A 15,930-nucleotide genomic window follows, 5' to 3' on the forward strand; every position below is an offset into this window, starting at 1 on the left:
GTGAGCCTTGACCCCCAGGGGACTGGGGAGACCAGAGGACTCGAAAGCCAGAGAAATGGATTCTACAATCCACCGGCTGAGGGTCTGCTTAGAAGCAGGAAAACCCCTCTTAGGGGGACCAAAGCAAACAAGCAACTGGTCCGCCTTTCTCCACAGGGCAGTTCTGTGGACGTACGCGTCCAGTGCTCGCACTGGACACGTACAATTGAGCTTCCGATGGTCGGGCTCCCTAAAGGGAGGAGGACAGAAAGCCTGCAGCATGACCGGCCGTGGTGCCGAGGAGGGGACTTTCGGTACGTACCCCGCTCGGGGGTACAAGAATGCTTTGGCCAAACCAGGCGCAAAGTCTAAATAGGAAGGGGCCACCGAGAGGGCCTGAAGATCCCCCACTCTCCTAAGAGAGGAAATTGCCAAGAGAAAGGCAGTTTTCAACGTCAGAAGACGGTCCGAAATCTCCTCTATGGGCTCGAAGGGGGGTTTGCAGAGAGCCTCTAAAACCACGGCCAGGTCCCACGAGGGGACCCGAGATCGAGCTGGAGGTCTGATCCTCAGCGCACCGCGGAGGAAACGTGTCACCCAGGGGTGCCTGCCCACTGACTGGCCATCGAGAGGGGCGTGGCAGGCCGCAATAGCCGCCACGTACACCTTCAGGGTGGAGTGGGTCAGTCCCGCGGAGAGGCGGGCCTGCAAGAACTCCAGCACTGTACCAACTGGGCAGTGAACAGGGTCAAGCCGGCGGTCTCCGCACCAGGAAGTGAAAAGTTTCCACTTCAGGGCGTACAGTTTCCTCGTAGAGGGAGCTCTGGACTGGAGGATGGTCTCCACAACCTCGGTTGAGAGACCGGAAGCGCGGAGTTGTGCCCCCTCAGAGGCCACACCCACAGCTTCCACAGCTCCGGGCGGGGGTGAAGATGGCCCCCCGCCTGTGAGAGGAGATCCCTCCTGATCGGAATCTCCCATGGGGAGCCGTCTAGGAGGGAAATCAGGTCCGAGAACCATACTCGGCCCGGCCAGAACGGGGCTACTAACAGTAGACGAATTCCGTCCCGGCGCACTCTCTCCAGAACTCCCGGGAGCAGAGCGACCGGAGGAAAGGCGTACAGACGCAGCCTCGGCCACGGCTGTACCATGGCATCCAGTCCAAGAGGAGCTGGATGAATCAGAGAGAACCAAAGGGGACAGTGCGACGTCTCCTGCGTCGCAAACAGATCCACCTGGGCTCTGCCGAACATACGCCATATGAGCTCCACCACCTCGGGGTGGAGTCTCCATTCCCCGGGCACCGGCCCCTGCCTCGACAGGGCGTCCGCTCCCACGTTGAGATGACCAGGGATGTAGGCCGCTCTCAATGAGAGGAGGTTCCCTTGGGACCACACAAGGATCTGGAGCGCCAGCCTGTAAAGGGGGCGCGAACGCAGACCTCCCTGGCGGTTGATGTAAGAGACCACCGTCGTGTTGTCGGTGCGCACCAACACGTGGCGGCCTCTTAGGTCTGGGAGAAAGTGTTTCAGAGCTAGAAACACGGCCAGCATCTCCAGGCGGTTGATGTGCCAAGTGAGATGGCGGCCGCTCCACAGACCACGGGCAGGACGGCCACTCATGACCGCTCCCCATCCGGTGAGGGACGCATCCGTCGCTAGCACTACGCGGCGACCAGGAGTTCCCAGGACCGGGCCCTGAGACAAGAACCCAGGTTCTCTCCACACAGCTAAGGCACGGCGGCATCGTCGCGTGACCTTGATCATGCGGAGCGGGTTTCCTCTGTTTCGGAAAAACCCCCTGGTCTTGAGCCACCACTGTAGGGGTCTCATGTGCAGCAGGCCAAACGGTATCACGTTGGACGCAGCTGCCAATAGGCCCAGCAGTCTCTGAAACTGCTTTACAGTGAGTGACCGGCCTACTTTCACTCTCGCGACCGCTGTGAGGACCGACTCGATCCGAGCAGGAGACAAACGTGCCTGCATCGTGGTCGAATCCCACACGACGCCTAGATAAGCGGTTCTCTGAGCTGGAGAAAGCACGCTTTTCTCGGCGTTTAGTCTTAACCCCAGTTCCTTCATATGGGCGAGAACGGCATCTCGATGCCGAGCCGCCATCTGCTCTGAATGAGCTAAAATCAACCAGTCGTCGATATAGTTCAGTATGCGGATGCCCTGTAGTCGCATAGGAGCCAGGGCAGCATCCACGCACTTCGTGAAGGTGCGGGGTGAGAGTGCTAGGCCGAAGGGAAGAACCCGATACTGGTAAGCTTCGCCCCCGAAAGCGAACCTCAGGAACTTCCTGTGCGGGGGAAGGATGGAGATGTGGAAATACGCATCTTTTAGGTCGATCGTGACGAACCAGTCCTCGGACCTGATCTGAGACACGACCTGAGTGACCGTAAGCATCCTGAACTTCAGTCGAGCGACTGAGAGGTTCAATTGCCGCAAGTCCAAAATGGGACGCAGCCCTCCCCCCTTCTTGGGAACAATGAAGTACCGGCTGTAGAACCCTGACTCCCTGTCGTGAGGAGGGACCACCTCGATGGCCTCCTTCCTCAGGAGAGTACGTACTTCCTGCTCCAATACCAGAGCCTGCTCGGGACCCACCACAGTGGGAAGAACCCCAGAAAAATGAGGTGGAGGCGAGCCGAACTGAATTCGGTAGCCTCTTTCTACAGTACGCAGGACCCAATGAGACACATTCGGCAGAAGTTTCCACGCTGCCAGAAAGCTCACTAAGGGAATCAGTCTCTCGAGACTGACCTCTGGTGTAATAGAAGCGGTTAGCTGGGTGCCCTGAGGCGGCGAACCGACATGGGGGAAATGAGCTAACCGCTGCGAAGGCCTCAGGAGAGGCCGCGAGCCTCCCAGACTCGCTACGTTGCCGGGCGAGAACTGGGAGAGGCGCTCGCTGGAGACCGCTGCGCCCTGAAGCACCATAGGTGGCAGGGTTGGCAGATCGACCTCCTGAGGGCACTGGGGGGACCCGGGCACCGTAAGATGAGGTGTACGCCGCGTCGCCCCAGAGGGGCCCGCCCTCGGAAGCCCTGGGCCAAAACCATCAGGGCTTCTTAGCCGCGGCCCTTCTGGACATGAGGACGGTCCTCAGATCCGCCTTAGTGCCCGAAGGGCCGGGCCCAGAGCGTCGTCGCGACTCCTGCTCCCGCCTCGGGGGAGCACGGGAGGCGACGCTCTGCTTTTGGGCCTCCCTGTAGGAGGGGGCCGTACACGGAGGGGGCTGCCCCCGCCCGGCAGCCCCACGAGCTAGAGAGCGACGGGGGAGGAACCGCTGGAACGCCGCCGCCTGAGCACGGGCCTGCTGGTATCTCTCGACGACGGAGTCTACCGCGTCGCCAAACAGGCCCGAGGGAGTAAGCGGGGCGTCCATGAGCACGACCCTGTCCTTCTCTTTCATATCGGACAGGGTCAGCCAGAGATGCCTCTCCGCTGCCACCAGGACTGCCATAGACCGACCGATAGCACGGGCGGTCTCCTTGGTGGCGCGGAGGGACAGGTCAGCGGCCCGCCTGAGCTCAGCTACCTGCTCAGACGTACTCTCCCCCTGCTCATCCAGCTCTGTAAGCAGGTCAGCCTGGTACGCCTGTAACACCGCCATGGTGTGCAGACACGCACCGGCCTGACCTGCTGCCGTGTACGCCTTGCCTACCAGCGCTGAGGTGGTCCGCAGCGGCTTGGTAGGCAACGCCGGAGCCTTCAGGGACGATGCAGCAGCAGGGGACAGATAGCTGGCTAGCGTCTGTTCAACCCTGGGCATCGCCCTGTAGCCGGAGTAGTCCAGCCCCGCCACATTAGCGTAATGGGACTGAACAACCGGGCCGAAAATGGCCTATTCCAGGACCTCGACACCTCAGTGTGGAGGTCCGGAAAAAAGGGCAGGCTCCGGGGCGGAGGTGGCGGCCTACTGCGCAAAAAACGCTCCTCCAGTCTAGAGCCCTGAGGCTCAGGCCGTGACTCAGCGGGCCAGTCAATGCTAAGCTTAGCGACTGCCCGTGCAACCACCTCGAGCAGCTCCCCGTATTGAGGAGACTGCGGCTCAGGGTCGACGCTCTCCACATCGACCTCCTCGGAGGACGATAGGTGGAGCGCCGAGTCCGCTCCCCGGGGGGAAGAAACCGCAGAGCGTGCTTCCGAGCCCAGGGAGGGGACAGAGGACCTGGAGGGTGAGGAAGGAGAAAGGGACGGGCCCGTCTCCATTCCCTCCGCCAGGTCCATCTGCGAGCCCCACGAGCGCAACCGCCGCTCTGCCTCGGCAGAAGCGGGGCCGGCACCGCGAGGCACGCTAGTGAGGGCTCCCTCCTCAAAGAGAGCCCAGCGGGAGCGGAGAGTGCGCAGCGGTAAACGCTCGCAATGTGCGCAGCCGGCTCCCTCGAGAGCCGACTGAACATGCTCCGCTCCCAAACAGGCAACGCACAGACTGTGTGTATCCCCGCCCGTAATAAATCGCGGACAGGGAGGAACACACGGCCTGAAGCGCTGCCCGCTCTCGCCCTTAGTCTTAACCTTGGCTTTAGGCATGCCAACGATAAAACACCAAAAGACAAAAATAGACAGACAATAAACACAGAGCGCTTGCTGAAAACAGGAAGCTGACGCGGGGCTCGCCGCTCGGGCTTTTATGCTTCCGGGTCGCTACGTCACCCCGCCCGTGACGTCTCGCCCATCCATTGGACGGATTAGACACGTGATTCAGAGCGCGGTCACGCGGGGGCGTTCCCATAGCGTTTCGTGACGCAGCTCGAGTTCCTGAAGGGGAACAAGCATTTCTACCATTTTAGGTTTAATGAGAGTAGGGGAGGCGTAATAATATTACCAGCTGTGCAGTTGGAAACTGTGGCAATCTCAAAAGGTCATGTGTGTGTGTGTGTATGTGTGTGTGTGTGTGCGTATATATATATATATATATATATATATATATATATATATATATATATATATATATATATATATATATATATAATATAACAGAAACCCAGACTGTGCATGAGTATTTAGGGTCATTGTACTGCTGGAGGGTGAACCTCCATCCCAGTCTCAAAATTCTGGCAGACTGAAACAGGTTTGTTTGTTTTTTTAATCAAGAATTGCCCTGTGTTTAGTACTTTGTTGTGTTGGCAGTGAGTTTTGGGTCGTTGTCTTGCTGTATGATGAAGTTCCTCCTGATTAGATTGGATGCAATTCTCCGTAAATTGGCAGACAGAACGTTTCTGTAGACTTCTGAATCCATTCTGCTGCTACCATCATGAGCTCCATCACCAATAAAGATTAGTGAGCCTGTTCCAGAAGCAGCCATGCAAGCCCAAGCCATGACACTACCTCCACCATGCTTGACCGATGAGCTCGTATGTTTTGGTATCATGAGCAGATCCTTTCTTTCTCACACTTTGGCCTTTCCACCACTTTGGTAGAGGTTCATCTTCGTTCCAGAACTTTTGTGGTTCATCTCTGTATTTCTTTGTGAATCTGGCCTTCTGATTCTTCCTGCTGAAGAGTGGTTTGCATTTTGTGGTATGGCCTCTATATTGCTGCTCTCAAAGTCTTCTTCGAAAGGTGGATTGTCATACCTTCACCCCTGCCCTGTGAAGATTGTTGGAGATATCACTGACTGTTGTTAGGGTTTTCTTCACAGCTCTCACAATGTTTCTGTCATCAACTGCTGTTGTTTTCTGTGGCCAGCCTGTTGGATGTTGGTTGTTAGTACACCAGTGGTTTCTTTCTTTTTCAGGACATTCCATATTGTTGTAATGGTTATGCCCATACATCTCACACAAGCTTATTTAGGGGTATCATATAAGTTACACTAAACATATTTATGTATTTGTCATATGTGTGTTACATAAATCAGATAGATTAATTGTTATGCAGTAGTAGTGTCTTGTACAGAGATTAGCTTTAGATGGAATAATTTCCCTTCTACAGATAATGAACTGAGCCTCAGGACACTGTGAGAGACACTTTGGCACACAAGTCAGTGTTTAATGTGAAAAATGTTCAGTAAGGATAATGATAACTGCCCATGCCTTTGACAGGAGCATGTGAAGGAAAGCGTTCAGAGTGGGTTATTAAATTCCGTGAATGACTGAATCTTTGTAACGTTCATAAAAACTCGATTCCATCCAAATTAGACTGTTTTGTCATGACATTGGCACTGCTGGCCTTTTTAGAGCACAAACTGAGACTAATTATTCAGTACAATTCCTAATTCATATGCAATACTTTGCACTCATGAAAATGATATTTAAAGCGATAACTCAGTAATAAATGTTTTTCTTTTAAAAAAGCAGTAGAACAAATTAGAATAACTTACAATCAAATTAGTAAAAGTAGCAACGTCTTGCAATTTACATTATATTACAGATGTATTTGTGATTAGCTCTCTGTCTAGCTGTCTACCTGGGAACAATAGGATTAGTTAGTTGGACTTTTGCACTTAAGATTATTGTTTATGGATATTTGCATGCACTGATAAATATTTTGTAGTTTTTTTAAAGTCTATATCCCTAACCCTAACCCTATTCAATGCAGCTTTCTGCAGTGCTCCTATTTTTTGGAGTCTATTCAGTTTTGGAGTGTGAGGTTTTTTTCTACTGTTCCTAGGATTGTTGCTAGGCTTCTTCTTTGTCATCCTCCTACTCTTCTTCTTCATCTTCTTTCTCTTCTTCGTCATCCTCCTCTTCTTCATTGTCTTCCTCTTCTTTATCGTCCTCCTCATCTTCCTCTACTTTGTCATCCTCCTTCTCGTTCTTCTTCTTCATCCTCTATCTCTTCTTTATCGTCGTCCTCTTCCTGTTCTTTGTTGTATTCTTCCTCTTTCCTTTTCTTTTTATCCTCTTCTTGGTCCTCTTTCTCTTCTTTATTGTCCTTCTCCTCTTTGTTGTTGTCCTCCTCCTCTTCTCTTTCTTCTTTGTCATACCCCTTCTCTCCCATTTCTTTGTCATACTCCTCTTCTTCGTCTTCCTCCTCTTAATCTTATTCATTGTCTTCTTCCTTTTCTTCATCGTCCTCCTTTACCTCTTCTTCTTCTTCTTCTTCTTCTTCTTCTCACCATATCTCATGAACAGTAAGTCATACTACAGTTTTTTTGCCTGAATCATTGGGTCCTCCCACAAAAACAACAGCCTCACAAACCATTAAGCTCTGCCCACTTGGATTTTGAGCTCATTTGCATAATATGCAAAACATACTTTTGTGAATTACTCCTAGGATTTTTTTGGCATATCTTCAGAGTATTGGTGACCAAATACCAAACAGAATCTGAATCTCAGTAATTCTCAGAATCATTTTGACATTTGTAAACAATATGGCCGACACATGCCAATCTATCCTGGTGGGGCGGAGCACAAAGGATTGATAAGACTCTGAGGATGTTTGCAAACTTTGGACTGTAGGGAAACTTGAATGGTATGTCCCTCTACGAACCTTCAGAGAAAAACCATGCAGCCTCATATGTACTGGCTACTGTCTGGAGCTATTCATGTTTTCACACTCACACATGAGCTGTTGGGGAAATCTTTGCTGCTGTTGTGATTTCTCAAACTTGTGTCATGTCATTGAGAGAAAAGGTGTAGGAGAAAGCTCCACAACTGATACTAAGAGCTGAGAGGAATGCGGTAGCTATGGAATTAGTAACTAGGTAATTAATTAGTAACAAATTGGTAATTAATTGGTAACTAGGGCTTAGGGTTGCACAATGCACGAAACGTTGGTTTGTTATCGATTCTCAAACATGAAAAATGGTTTGATCCAAGAACTTTCAATACTTTCTGTTCTTTATGTCAATATGATGATATTGTTTTCCATGGCGGACTCATATAACACGTGCTACTAATCAAGGCATGTTGTGCATAACGTGATAAAAATAATGGCTGAGGCAAATCAGCCTGGGTTCCTTTCGCACCCACAGCTTCTCAATGAATGAGGTGTTGGCATATTTTACCTACCTTACAGATGACCAGGGTGACCCAAAAGAACACCTCGAACATGGCAAAATGTCCCGACCTTCACAGAGCTTAAAAGCTGACAGGTTAACTAATTGTCCTGTATAAGATTTTGTTTTGATGAACATGTTCAGTAGGATACCCTCATAATAGGATATGTTAGCCTAGCTTTATCTACATTATAATATTGACTCGTTATTCTTGTTTATCACTTTGTAATGGATTAGAAAAATGCGAATATTAATGCTCTTAGATAAATGTTTTTAAATTTCCATGTAAATTTATACAAGTGAAGTAAGGTGTGAAGTAAGGACGCCTCGCTCTTTGCTGCAGTATTTGATCTTGCACATTGCCTGAACAAAACACAACCTCAGGAAGCTGAACAACCCAAAAGCATGACGAAACTGTGTTACCCAGCACAACTGTGCATGATTTCATTAAAACTCAAGGATACATCTATTTTATCATTAGTGTGTATCTTTTACATGGTAATGAGGATGTGTAGAATATATTTAAGATGATTTATGGAACATAAATGGACCTTAAGGACCACATTAATTATCTCTTAGAGTAATATTTTAAAGCTTTTAATAAAAGATACTCTAAAGGTACAAAAGGTCTCAGTGACAAAAGAACAGTGTAGTACCCTTTTTTTCTGAGAGGGAAGTGTTCAAGATGATGATGGACTTACACCAAGTCATTAAAGTTTTGCCGTTGAATAGATGTTTCTGTCGACTCAGCAGTTATTCAGTTATTCAAAATAAAGTTGAAATATAGGCGAGAAATAATAGTAATTTCTTAATTAAATGAATTCAGTTAAGCTTACTTCACATCGGAGCCAAAGCTTTTTATTTTACACCAGGTGCAGGAGTAACTGTTTGGAGCAATTATTTGTGATTTCATTCATTACATTCTTTGAATAAATGTACCGCAGTTTAAGGTTAGTCATACTGTATGTTCATTAAGAGATTAAGCTGTTCGTTTATTTATTTAAAGTTAACTCACCACCCCACGAGTGTGTTTAAATGTGGAATGGGATATGCATGTGCCTGCTGTAAGTTTAAAGTGTCACTCTGTTTACTATGTACTGTATAGTGTACTGCACATCCACACACACACACACACACACACACACACACACACATACTGCAGCGGATAAAAGCTTAATATTTTGTGGCATGAAGGTCATTTTCTGTCCAAGTGTGTGTTCAGATTTGAATAGTAATTTGCATGAAATGACCATCTGTAGTAATTGCTACGAATTGAACTGGAGCTACACAACTTTCTGCTAACAAAATATCAGAAATGTTGTCTCTTTGCATATGAGCACAGCGCACAGAAGGTGCCAATCTGATATCAGCCCTCTTTAACACCAGCCTGTTCATCTTGGTTTGTGTGCGTGTGTGTTCATGTGTATGTGTTTGATTTTCTATCCTTATGGGTCTAAGAACAGTAAATTAACACTGCACGGCAAAATGATTCCTTTGCCAACAGTTGGCTGCTTTGGGGAGCAGTTAACTAAAAGCAAGCAACCTTTGCCATGGCACATACAAATATCTAATTGGCCACTGCCTGGGGATATCTGTTCCTTGTTTGCATAAGGCTGAGAAATTCTCTGCCTTTTTTCCGCTTGCAGTGACTTATATGATTCCCTCTTGCTCTCTCAATTCTCTGCACAATATCGGATGATGAGGTGAAAAGAGCTTTGCTGCAATGACAATGGATAATAATGCAGAAGTAAATGGGTTATTGAAGTAGAGGTTGAATTTTAGGTCTTGTAGGTATGCCTGAAATGCCTTGCTGCTCCCTGTGCCCTATGTTCAGAGCTGATATGGGTCCCGGAAAACCTATAAGGTCTCGGAAAAGAAGTGTTGCAAATTCCAGTACATATCTCTTCTTGACAGTTACTAAACTAAAAACATACTTAAGTCATTGTCAGGTGGAAATTGTCAGAAGTTCCTGTGATGGTTTTATTTCATGATGTAAACAAACTTTAATAGTAGTCTAATTAGATTTTCCATGTGGCCAGTGACCCTGCGCATGTCCTTCATGTGACCTTGCATTCCCTTTTCTGTTATCATTTACCCTTGATAGTGTAGCAAGTAGCTTACACTAAATATCAGTCACAGTCACAGTGAATGTAGTTAAACGTGTTTGTTCAGCGGAACTGCTAGCGCTTCAGCATCACCATCTATATCTTCTTATGTGACAAAAAGCATAATAGTAATGTGAATAATAATTCGAAACCCTTTGGCTGTTATGTGTGATGGACAAGCATTTTTCATATGTCATGTGAGGTCTTAGGAAACATATTGTGATAGACAAGTCATTTACATGTGGGGAATATAAGTCAGCGCTGGTTGAAAAAGTGTAATGCGCTATGAGTATGTGCTTCTTTATAATGAAAGCCTAAACCACAGATCCTAGCACAAGTAAATGGATGCTCATGTTAGGCAGTGGGGAGGTGCTAGAATCGCTGTGTGATATTTTAGCTCCCAGTTCATGGGACACACCGACTTTACAAACACAGTGCAAAAAAAAAATAAATAAAATGCAAACAGTGAGGAATTATGAGTTTAAATATGGTTATATAAGGTTCACATCATTTTGCTGTGGATATTCATTACTTTTGGTGCTGGATTTTTATTGTTTTTTTTTTTTTTTCGGTACTGGATAAGTCATGAAAAGTCCCAGAAGATGGTCAAAGTGTGCAATGAGACACAAACACAAACATCATGACAAAAATAGTAGTAAAATTAATGATAATAAATTATAATGACACAGAAGCAGGGATAGAAATCTAAAGTGTGTGTGTGTGTAAAGGTAAGAGAGAGGGAGAATGACCTCATTGTGTCCTCTCCCAGCTGTCTTTCACCTTCACCTTATCAACTAGACTGATCATAACACTGACAGTAACCAATATTCTGTGTGTGTGTGTGTGTGTGTGTGTGTGATGTGACAGCCTGACCAAAGCTGAAGAGGCAACACTGGCACTAATCCAGATTCCTGCAGCAATACAACCTATTCATTTTGGTTTGTGGACAGAATTGTGTGTGTGTGTGTGTGTGTGTGTGTGTAAGAGAGAAATAGAACAAAAGAAAGAGAGATTATGAATTGAATTAACTGCAGTGGATTTTGTCCATCAGGCCACAAGAGCATTAGTGAGGTCAGGCGCTGATGTTGTGTGAGGAGGTCTGGGGTTCAGTCGGTGTTCCAGTTCATCACAAAGGTGTTCAGTGGGGTTGAGGTCAGGGCTCTCAGTCCAACCTTCACACACCATGTCTTCATGGAGCTCACTTCGTGCACAGGGGCATTATCAGGCTGGAACAGGTTTGGGCCTCTTAGTTCCAGTGAAGGGAAATTGTAATGCTACAGCACACAGAGACAATTATGTGCTTACAGTTTATATGGGTATGTGATGTTCAGATGTCCACAAACTTTTGAATTAACCTCCTTGAAGTTTATATCAGTTTTATTCCACTGTTCAGAGATTCACATTTTCAAAAGCATCAAATATTAATTTTTCTGTGTTCACAAATTCAGATTCAAACTACCTGATATTCAAAAACCTGTATTCAGATTGATCGTTTCAGTGCTCAGATTTAACCTCAAAGTGCTCCAATCACTATGTTAACAGAACGCTGTGAAAGCCTGCGTGGTTTTGAATCAGATTAATAAAGGAAATCTGTCTTTTTACTATCGTGTGTTGTTTAGCGGGAGACTGCAGCGGGAGTGTGGGAGAATGAGCCAGTTATATCGTGGCACACCTGATGCCTATTTGTGGTTGTTTTTCATTCTTTCTCTCTCTATCTCTCTCTCTCTCTTTCCTTTTCTTTCTCTGATAGGGGGTTGAATATGTTTTTGTGGCAAAGCGAGCTGAAAGACGATGTATAACACTGAAAAAAAAATGATTCTGCAGTTCAGTAAATATGAAAGTGTAAATATTTAGTAGCAAAGTTGAAATGAATACAGTCAGTGCCCTACTAAATGTGGACTTTAGAATGATTTAATTTTGATCATTATGGAAGCAATGTTTTCAATATTTCTTGCTTTGCGTCGGCTTTAGGACCTAGAGCTCTTGTGTAATGAAATGGTTTGTAATATCAAGTGTTTCAGTAAAGTTTCCTTAATTCACCCTTGTTGCGTTTCACAGTCGGTACTAACGGAAGTAGAACCCCAATGGGAGCTTAAACTTATGTCAGTCTTTATATAATAGCAGAACCCAAGAAAAATATAGATTCAGGAAGTCAGAGGTGACGGTGGTGAAGAAAAACTCCCGGAGATGATATGAGGAAGAAACCTTGAGAGGAACCAGATTCAAAAGGGAACCATCCTCATCTGAGTGACACCAGATAGTGCGGTTATAAATAAATCCCTTCTATAACTGTGTACTACATGGTCAAAAAGTGCAGTTGTGTAACCATGAAAATTCACGATAGTTTTCACATGAAGTCTATTTTGTTGAAGTTATCAACTGTTCACTGATGGAGACTTGAGTGTAAAACTGTTCATGGCAAATTGCAGTCCTAAAACTATCAAAGCAGTTGCAGTCCAAAGCCATCTTCACGGTTTCTAAGTGGTATCATCTACAGTAATCACAATGATCTTTAGGCTGCAACAAGTGATTTTCAAGTGATGAGAACTCCAACAAGAAGTATGGCATCAGGATGGATCAGGATGGATCAGGATGGATCAGGCAGGTCTGGAGACTGAAAGGGGTCAGGATCACTGATATCTCAGGAGTAGCATGTGTAGCTGGGGGTGGGGGGTTGGGGGGAGAGATTGTTAGATATATTTCTCCATGCATTTCATTACAAAATAGCAAAAAAATCTTCAGACCCATATGCAAATTAAGTACAAAAAGCCACGCCCAGTTAGTATGGCACGGACTGTATTAACTTTGCTACTACTCGTATACTGTATGAGTACTCAATACTGTACAAAGGAATCAGAAACAACTTACAGTATCATTTCATTCATATCATTTCACACAGTAGCATTTCTCCAGTGTATACATCATTTTTCAGCTTGCTTTGACACAAACAATTCAATTTTATTCCTATAGCACTTTTAACAGTTTAGATCTTTAATGAGCAACACAGATGACATGAGGAGGAAACCACGAGAGGAGCTAGACTCAAAAGGGAACTCCTTCATTGGATATCCATTGGATAGTGCGATTATGAGTCGTTACAACCGTATAGTCAAGCAGTACTGAAAGGAAAAGATCAGTCAGTTATCTTTTCAATAAATGTTTTAACTTTAAATCTACAGTATCCAAGTTATAAATAATATAAATAATGAATGAGACTTGGGTCTAAACTGTTTTCAGTACATGTAGTCTTTAGTCTGTCTAAGTGAGACCATCCACTGTGAGAAAGAGTGTATAACAACCACACATAGCCATCAGGTATGCACGCTCCCGCTTCAGACTCCCACTAAAGAACACGATAGATTGCCTTCATAGCGTTCTGTTGATATAGCGATACATGCTTGCTCTCCTGAAAGGGAGAGGCATTTCAGAGCAGAGGATACAAAACCGTGCAACCCGCTCCAGGCTCGATTGCCTTTTCCCACTCCTGAATTTTTTTCGTATTGAATTTTGCAAACTGAATTTGACAGGTTGAGTCTGAGCACTGAAATGAGCAACCTGAATGCAGGTGTTTGAATATCTGAAAACTGAATTATCGAATCTGAATCTGTGAACACTGAAAAATGAATATATGAATGTAGATAATTGATTGTTTGAAAATGTGAATTTTAAAATGTTCAGTGAAATAAAACAAATTTGAACTTCAAGGATAAATAATTACATATCTGTGGTTTTCAATTATTTTCAGTGTTATGGTTCAGTGGTCTTTCATTAATAATTTTCATTATTAAGAATTCAGTGGCTTTTAAAATTTTACAAAAATTTTTCCACTCAAATTTTTATGTCACTCTTTAGTGACATAGTGGAGAGCACGGTCTACCATAGTCCAAAATCTTCCACAGGTGTTCAGCTGGGTTCTAGGGGCTCTGAAGGCCACAGCATCTGATTTACATCCTTTTCATCCACATGAAACCATTCAATGAGGATGGACTCGTATCAGAATAGAAATGATTTGTCATAGTGTAAACGTGATCAGTTAGAATAACTTTGTACTGATTTAAGTGGAGTCAATCTAGAGGTGGGCGATTTGGCAATGTTATTATCATAATTATTTTCCAGATTGGTTTTTAAGATTATTATTTTTTTCCTGTTACCCAACAGAGCAACCAAACTAATCTCCCTGTTGATGTAAATATACAGTCGCTGTACAAGGAAACATCACCTCAAAGAAAAAGAATAACAGAGACACCTTAGGGCAAAATATGTTTTCAAACTAATTTTAATTAAGTCTGCAAACAGTTATTTTAAAATGAAAACAAGCATAAGTGTTCAGTAAAGATTTACATCACTTCTAATAATGTCTTCAGTATCTAAAAATGCAATAAACGGAAAGACAGGCGAGTGAGGATTTAAATACGTTTAAATACTGAATATGTTAGCTGAGCTGGTTTATATTTTTATTTAACATTTTTTTAAATGAGCAATTCATGTTTTATCATTTTGGTTTTTATTGCACTTCTCTCAGCATTCTGTGTACACTTGAGGAATGGAGGTGTTTCTAAAAAAAAATATTTGCAAATCAGAAAGTTGTAACAAGGATCAACTATTTTTAGAAGTGGCTTAAATCCCTCATTTTCAGCCATTTTGTTGGGTGTTATATCCTTGGCCAGTTTGGCAGCCATGCTGCGTTGTTGCCCAAACAAAACGAACGAAACTCTTATTGGTTTATTATTGGTTTGTTTATATGTCTGTCAGGGAGAGCACGAGCTGGACCAGCGAATAAAGTCCAGTTCATGAGTGTTTTCAGCACAACTGATAAAATGTGTACATATGTTACATGTGATCTCTCTGTAAAAACAGATCGTGGATACGTTTTAATTCTTCACGAACTAAAATCGTCATATCAAAACCATGCAAGCCATCACACTCCACAGCGTAACAGGAACTGGGTTCCCACGCTGGCAGCAAAACTGTTGCCTTTGTAATGTCTGGAATAGTTTATAAAAATAATAGTGAATAGCTTGGTGATGTAGTGCCAAAAGTATAACTCAATTAATCTGTTTAATATGTTGGAAATGTAGAATGTAGGAAATATAACAATAAGAAATATTCCTCTGTCTCTGTAACAGAATCTGACACTTCTATGCGAATGCAATGTTGAACTTGTAAAGCTGAGAGCAGCAAGTGCAAATAGAGTTAATTTAAAAATGACTGGTGTTTGTTAATGTGGAGCAAAAAGGTGATGTGTGTGTAGATGGTAGTAAAAATATTTCTGTGATGACCTGGGAAAGCTCATTGCTCTGCCTTAATTCTGAAACAAATAACAGCCCAAAATGGGTTGGTTTGCCAAAGATGTACTTTCAGATGTCTAAAATCTTGCTAATTAAGTGTGATTTTCTCACAAAACGAATGTTACGATTTGATTGAAATAGTGAAATAACATGAGCCTGATCAATTCAGATTGTGGTCAGATACTGCCTGTCAAAATGTCACTGGTTCTCCTGTAGTGTTACATCATCATTAAAAGAAAGAAAAGCACTTAGACACACTGTAGAGATTGGATAAATTTTTAAAACGATTATTACTCCACTGATGTTCGTGTGAACAGAGATCAGTCGAGTGAAGAGACGACGATGAGACTCATGTTTAAATGTCATGAGCGGCTTTTACCTCAAGTGAAGAGGTAGTTGATTATCAGCAGCAGTCTCTGAGAACTCATTTCCTGTAGTGAATTGTATAAAATATGGCAGTAATGTTGTTTTTCCATGAGTATATGAGGCTATAAATGTAGAGGCAGGCAGAGCGTATGTATTGTAGTTGACATTTTCTACCTTATGGGTGGGGGGTTGTGGTGAGTATAAGGTAGTTGCAAGTTGTGTATTGTAATATGTATTGTAATCAA

The 15,930-nt window shown here is 44.5% G+C and overlaps 1 protein-coding gene across 3 annotated transcripts in view; it reads left to right on the plus strand.

Moving 5' to 3' along the window:
- Window positions 1-15,930, plus strand: part of LOC113523924 (protein kinase C-binding protein NELL1) — a 170,922-nt gene that overhangs the window by 6,704 nt on the left and 148,288 nt on the right. The window lies entirely within an intron of this gene.

Source organism: Pangasianodon hypophthalmus, chromosome 11 (genome assembly GCF_027358585.1).
Source record: "Pangasianodon hypophthalmus isolate fPanHyp1 chromosome 11, fPanHyp1.pri, whole genome shotgun sequence".
NCBI classification, from domain to species: domain Eukaryota; kingdom Metazoa; phylum Chordata; class Actinopteri; order Siluriformes; family Pangasiidae; genus Pangasianodon; species Pangasianodon hypophthalmus.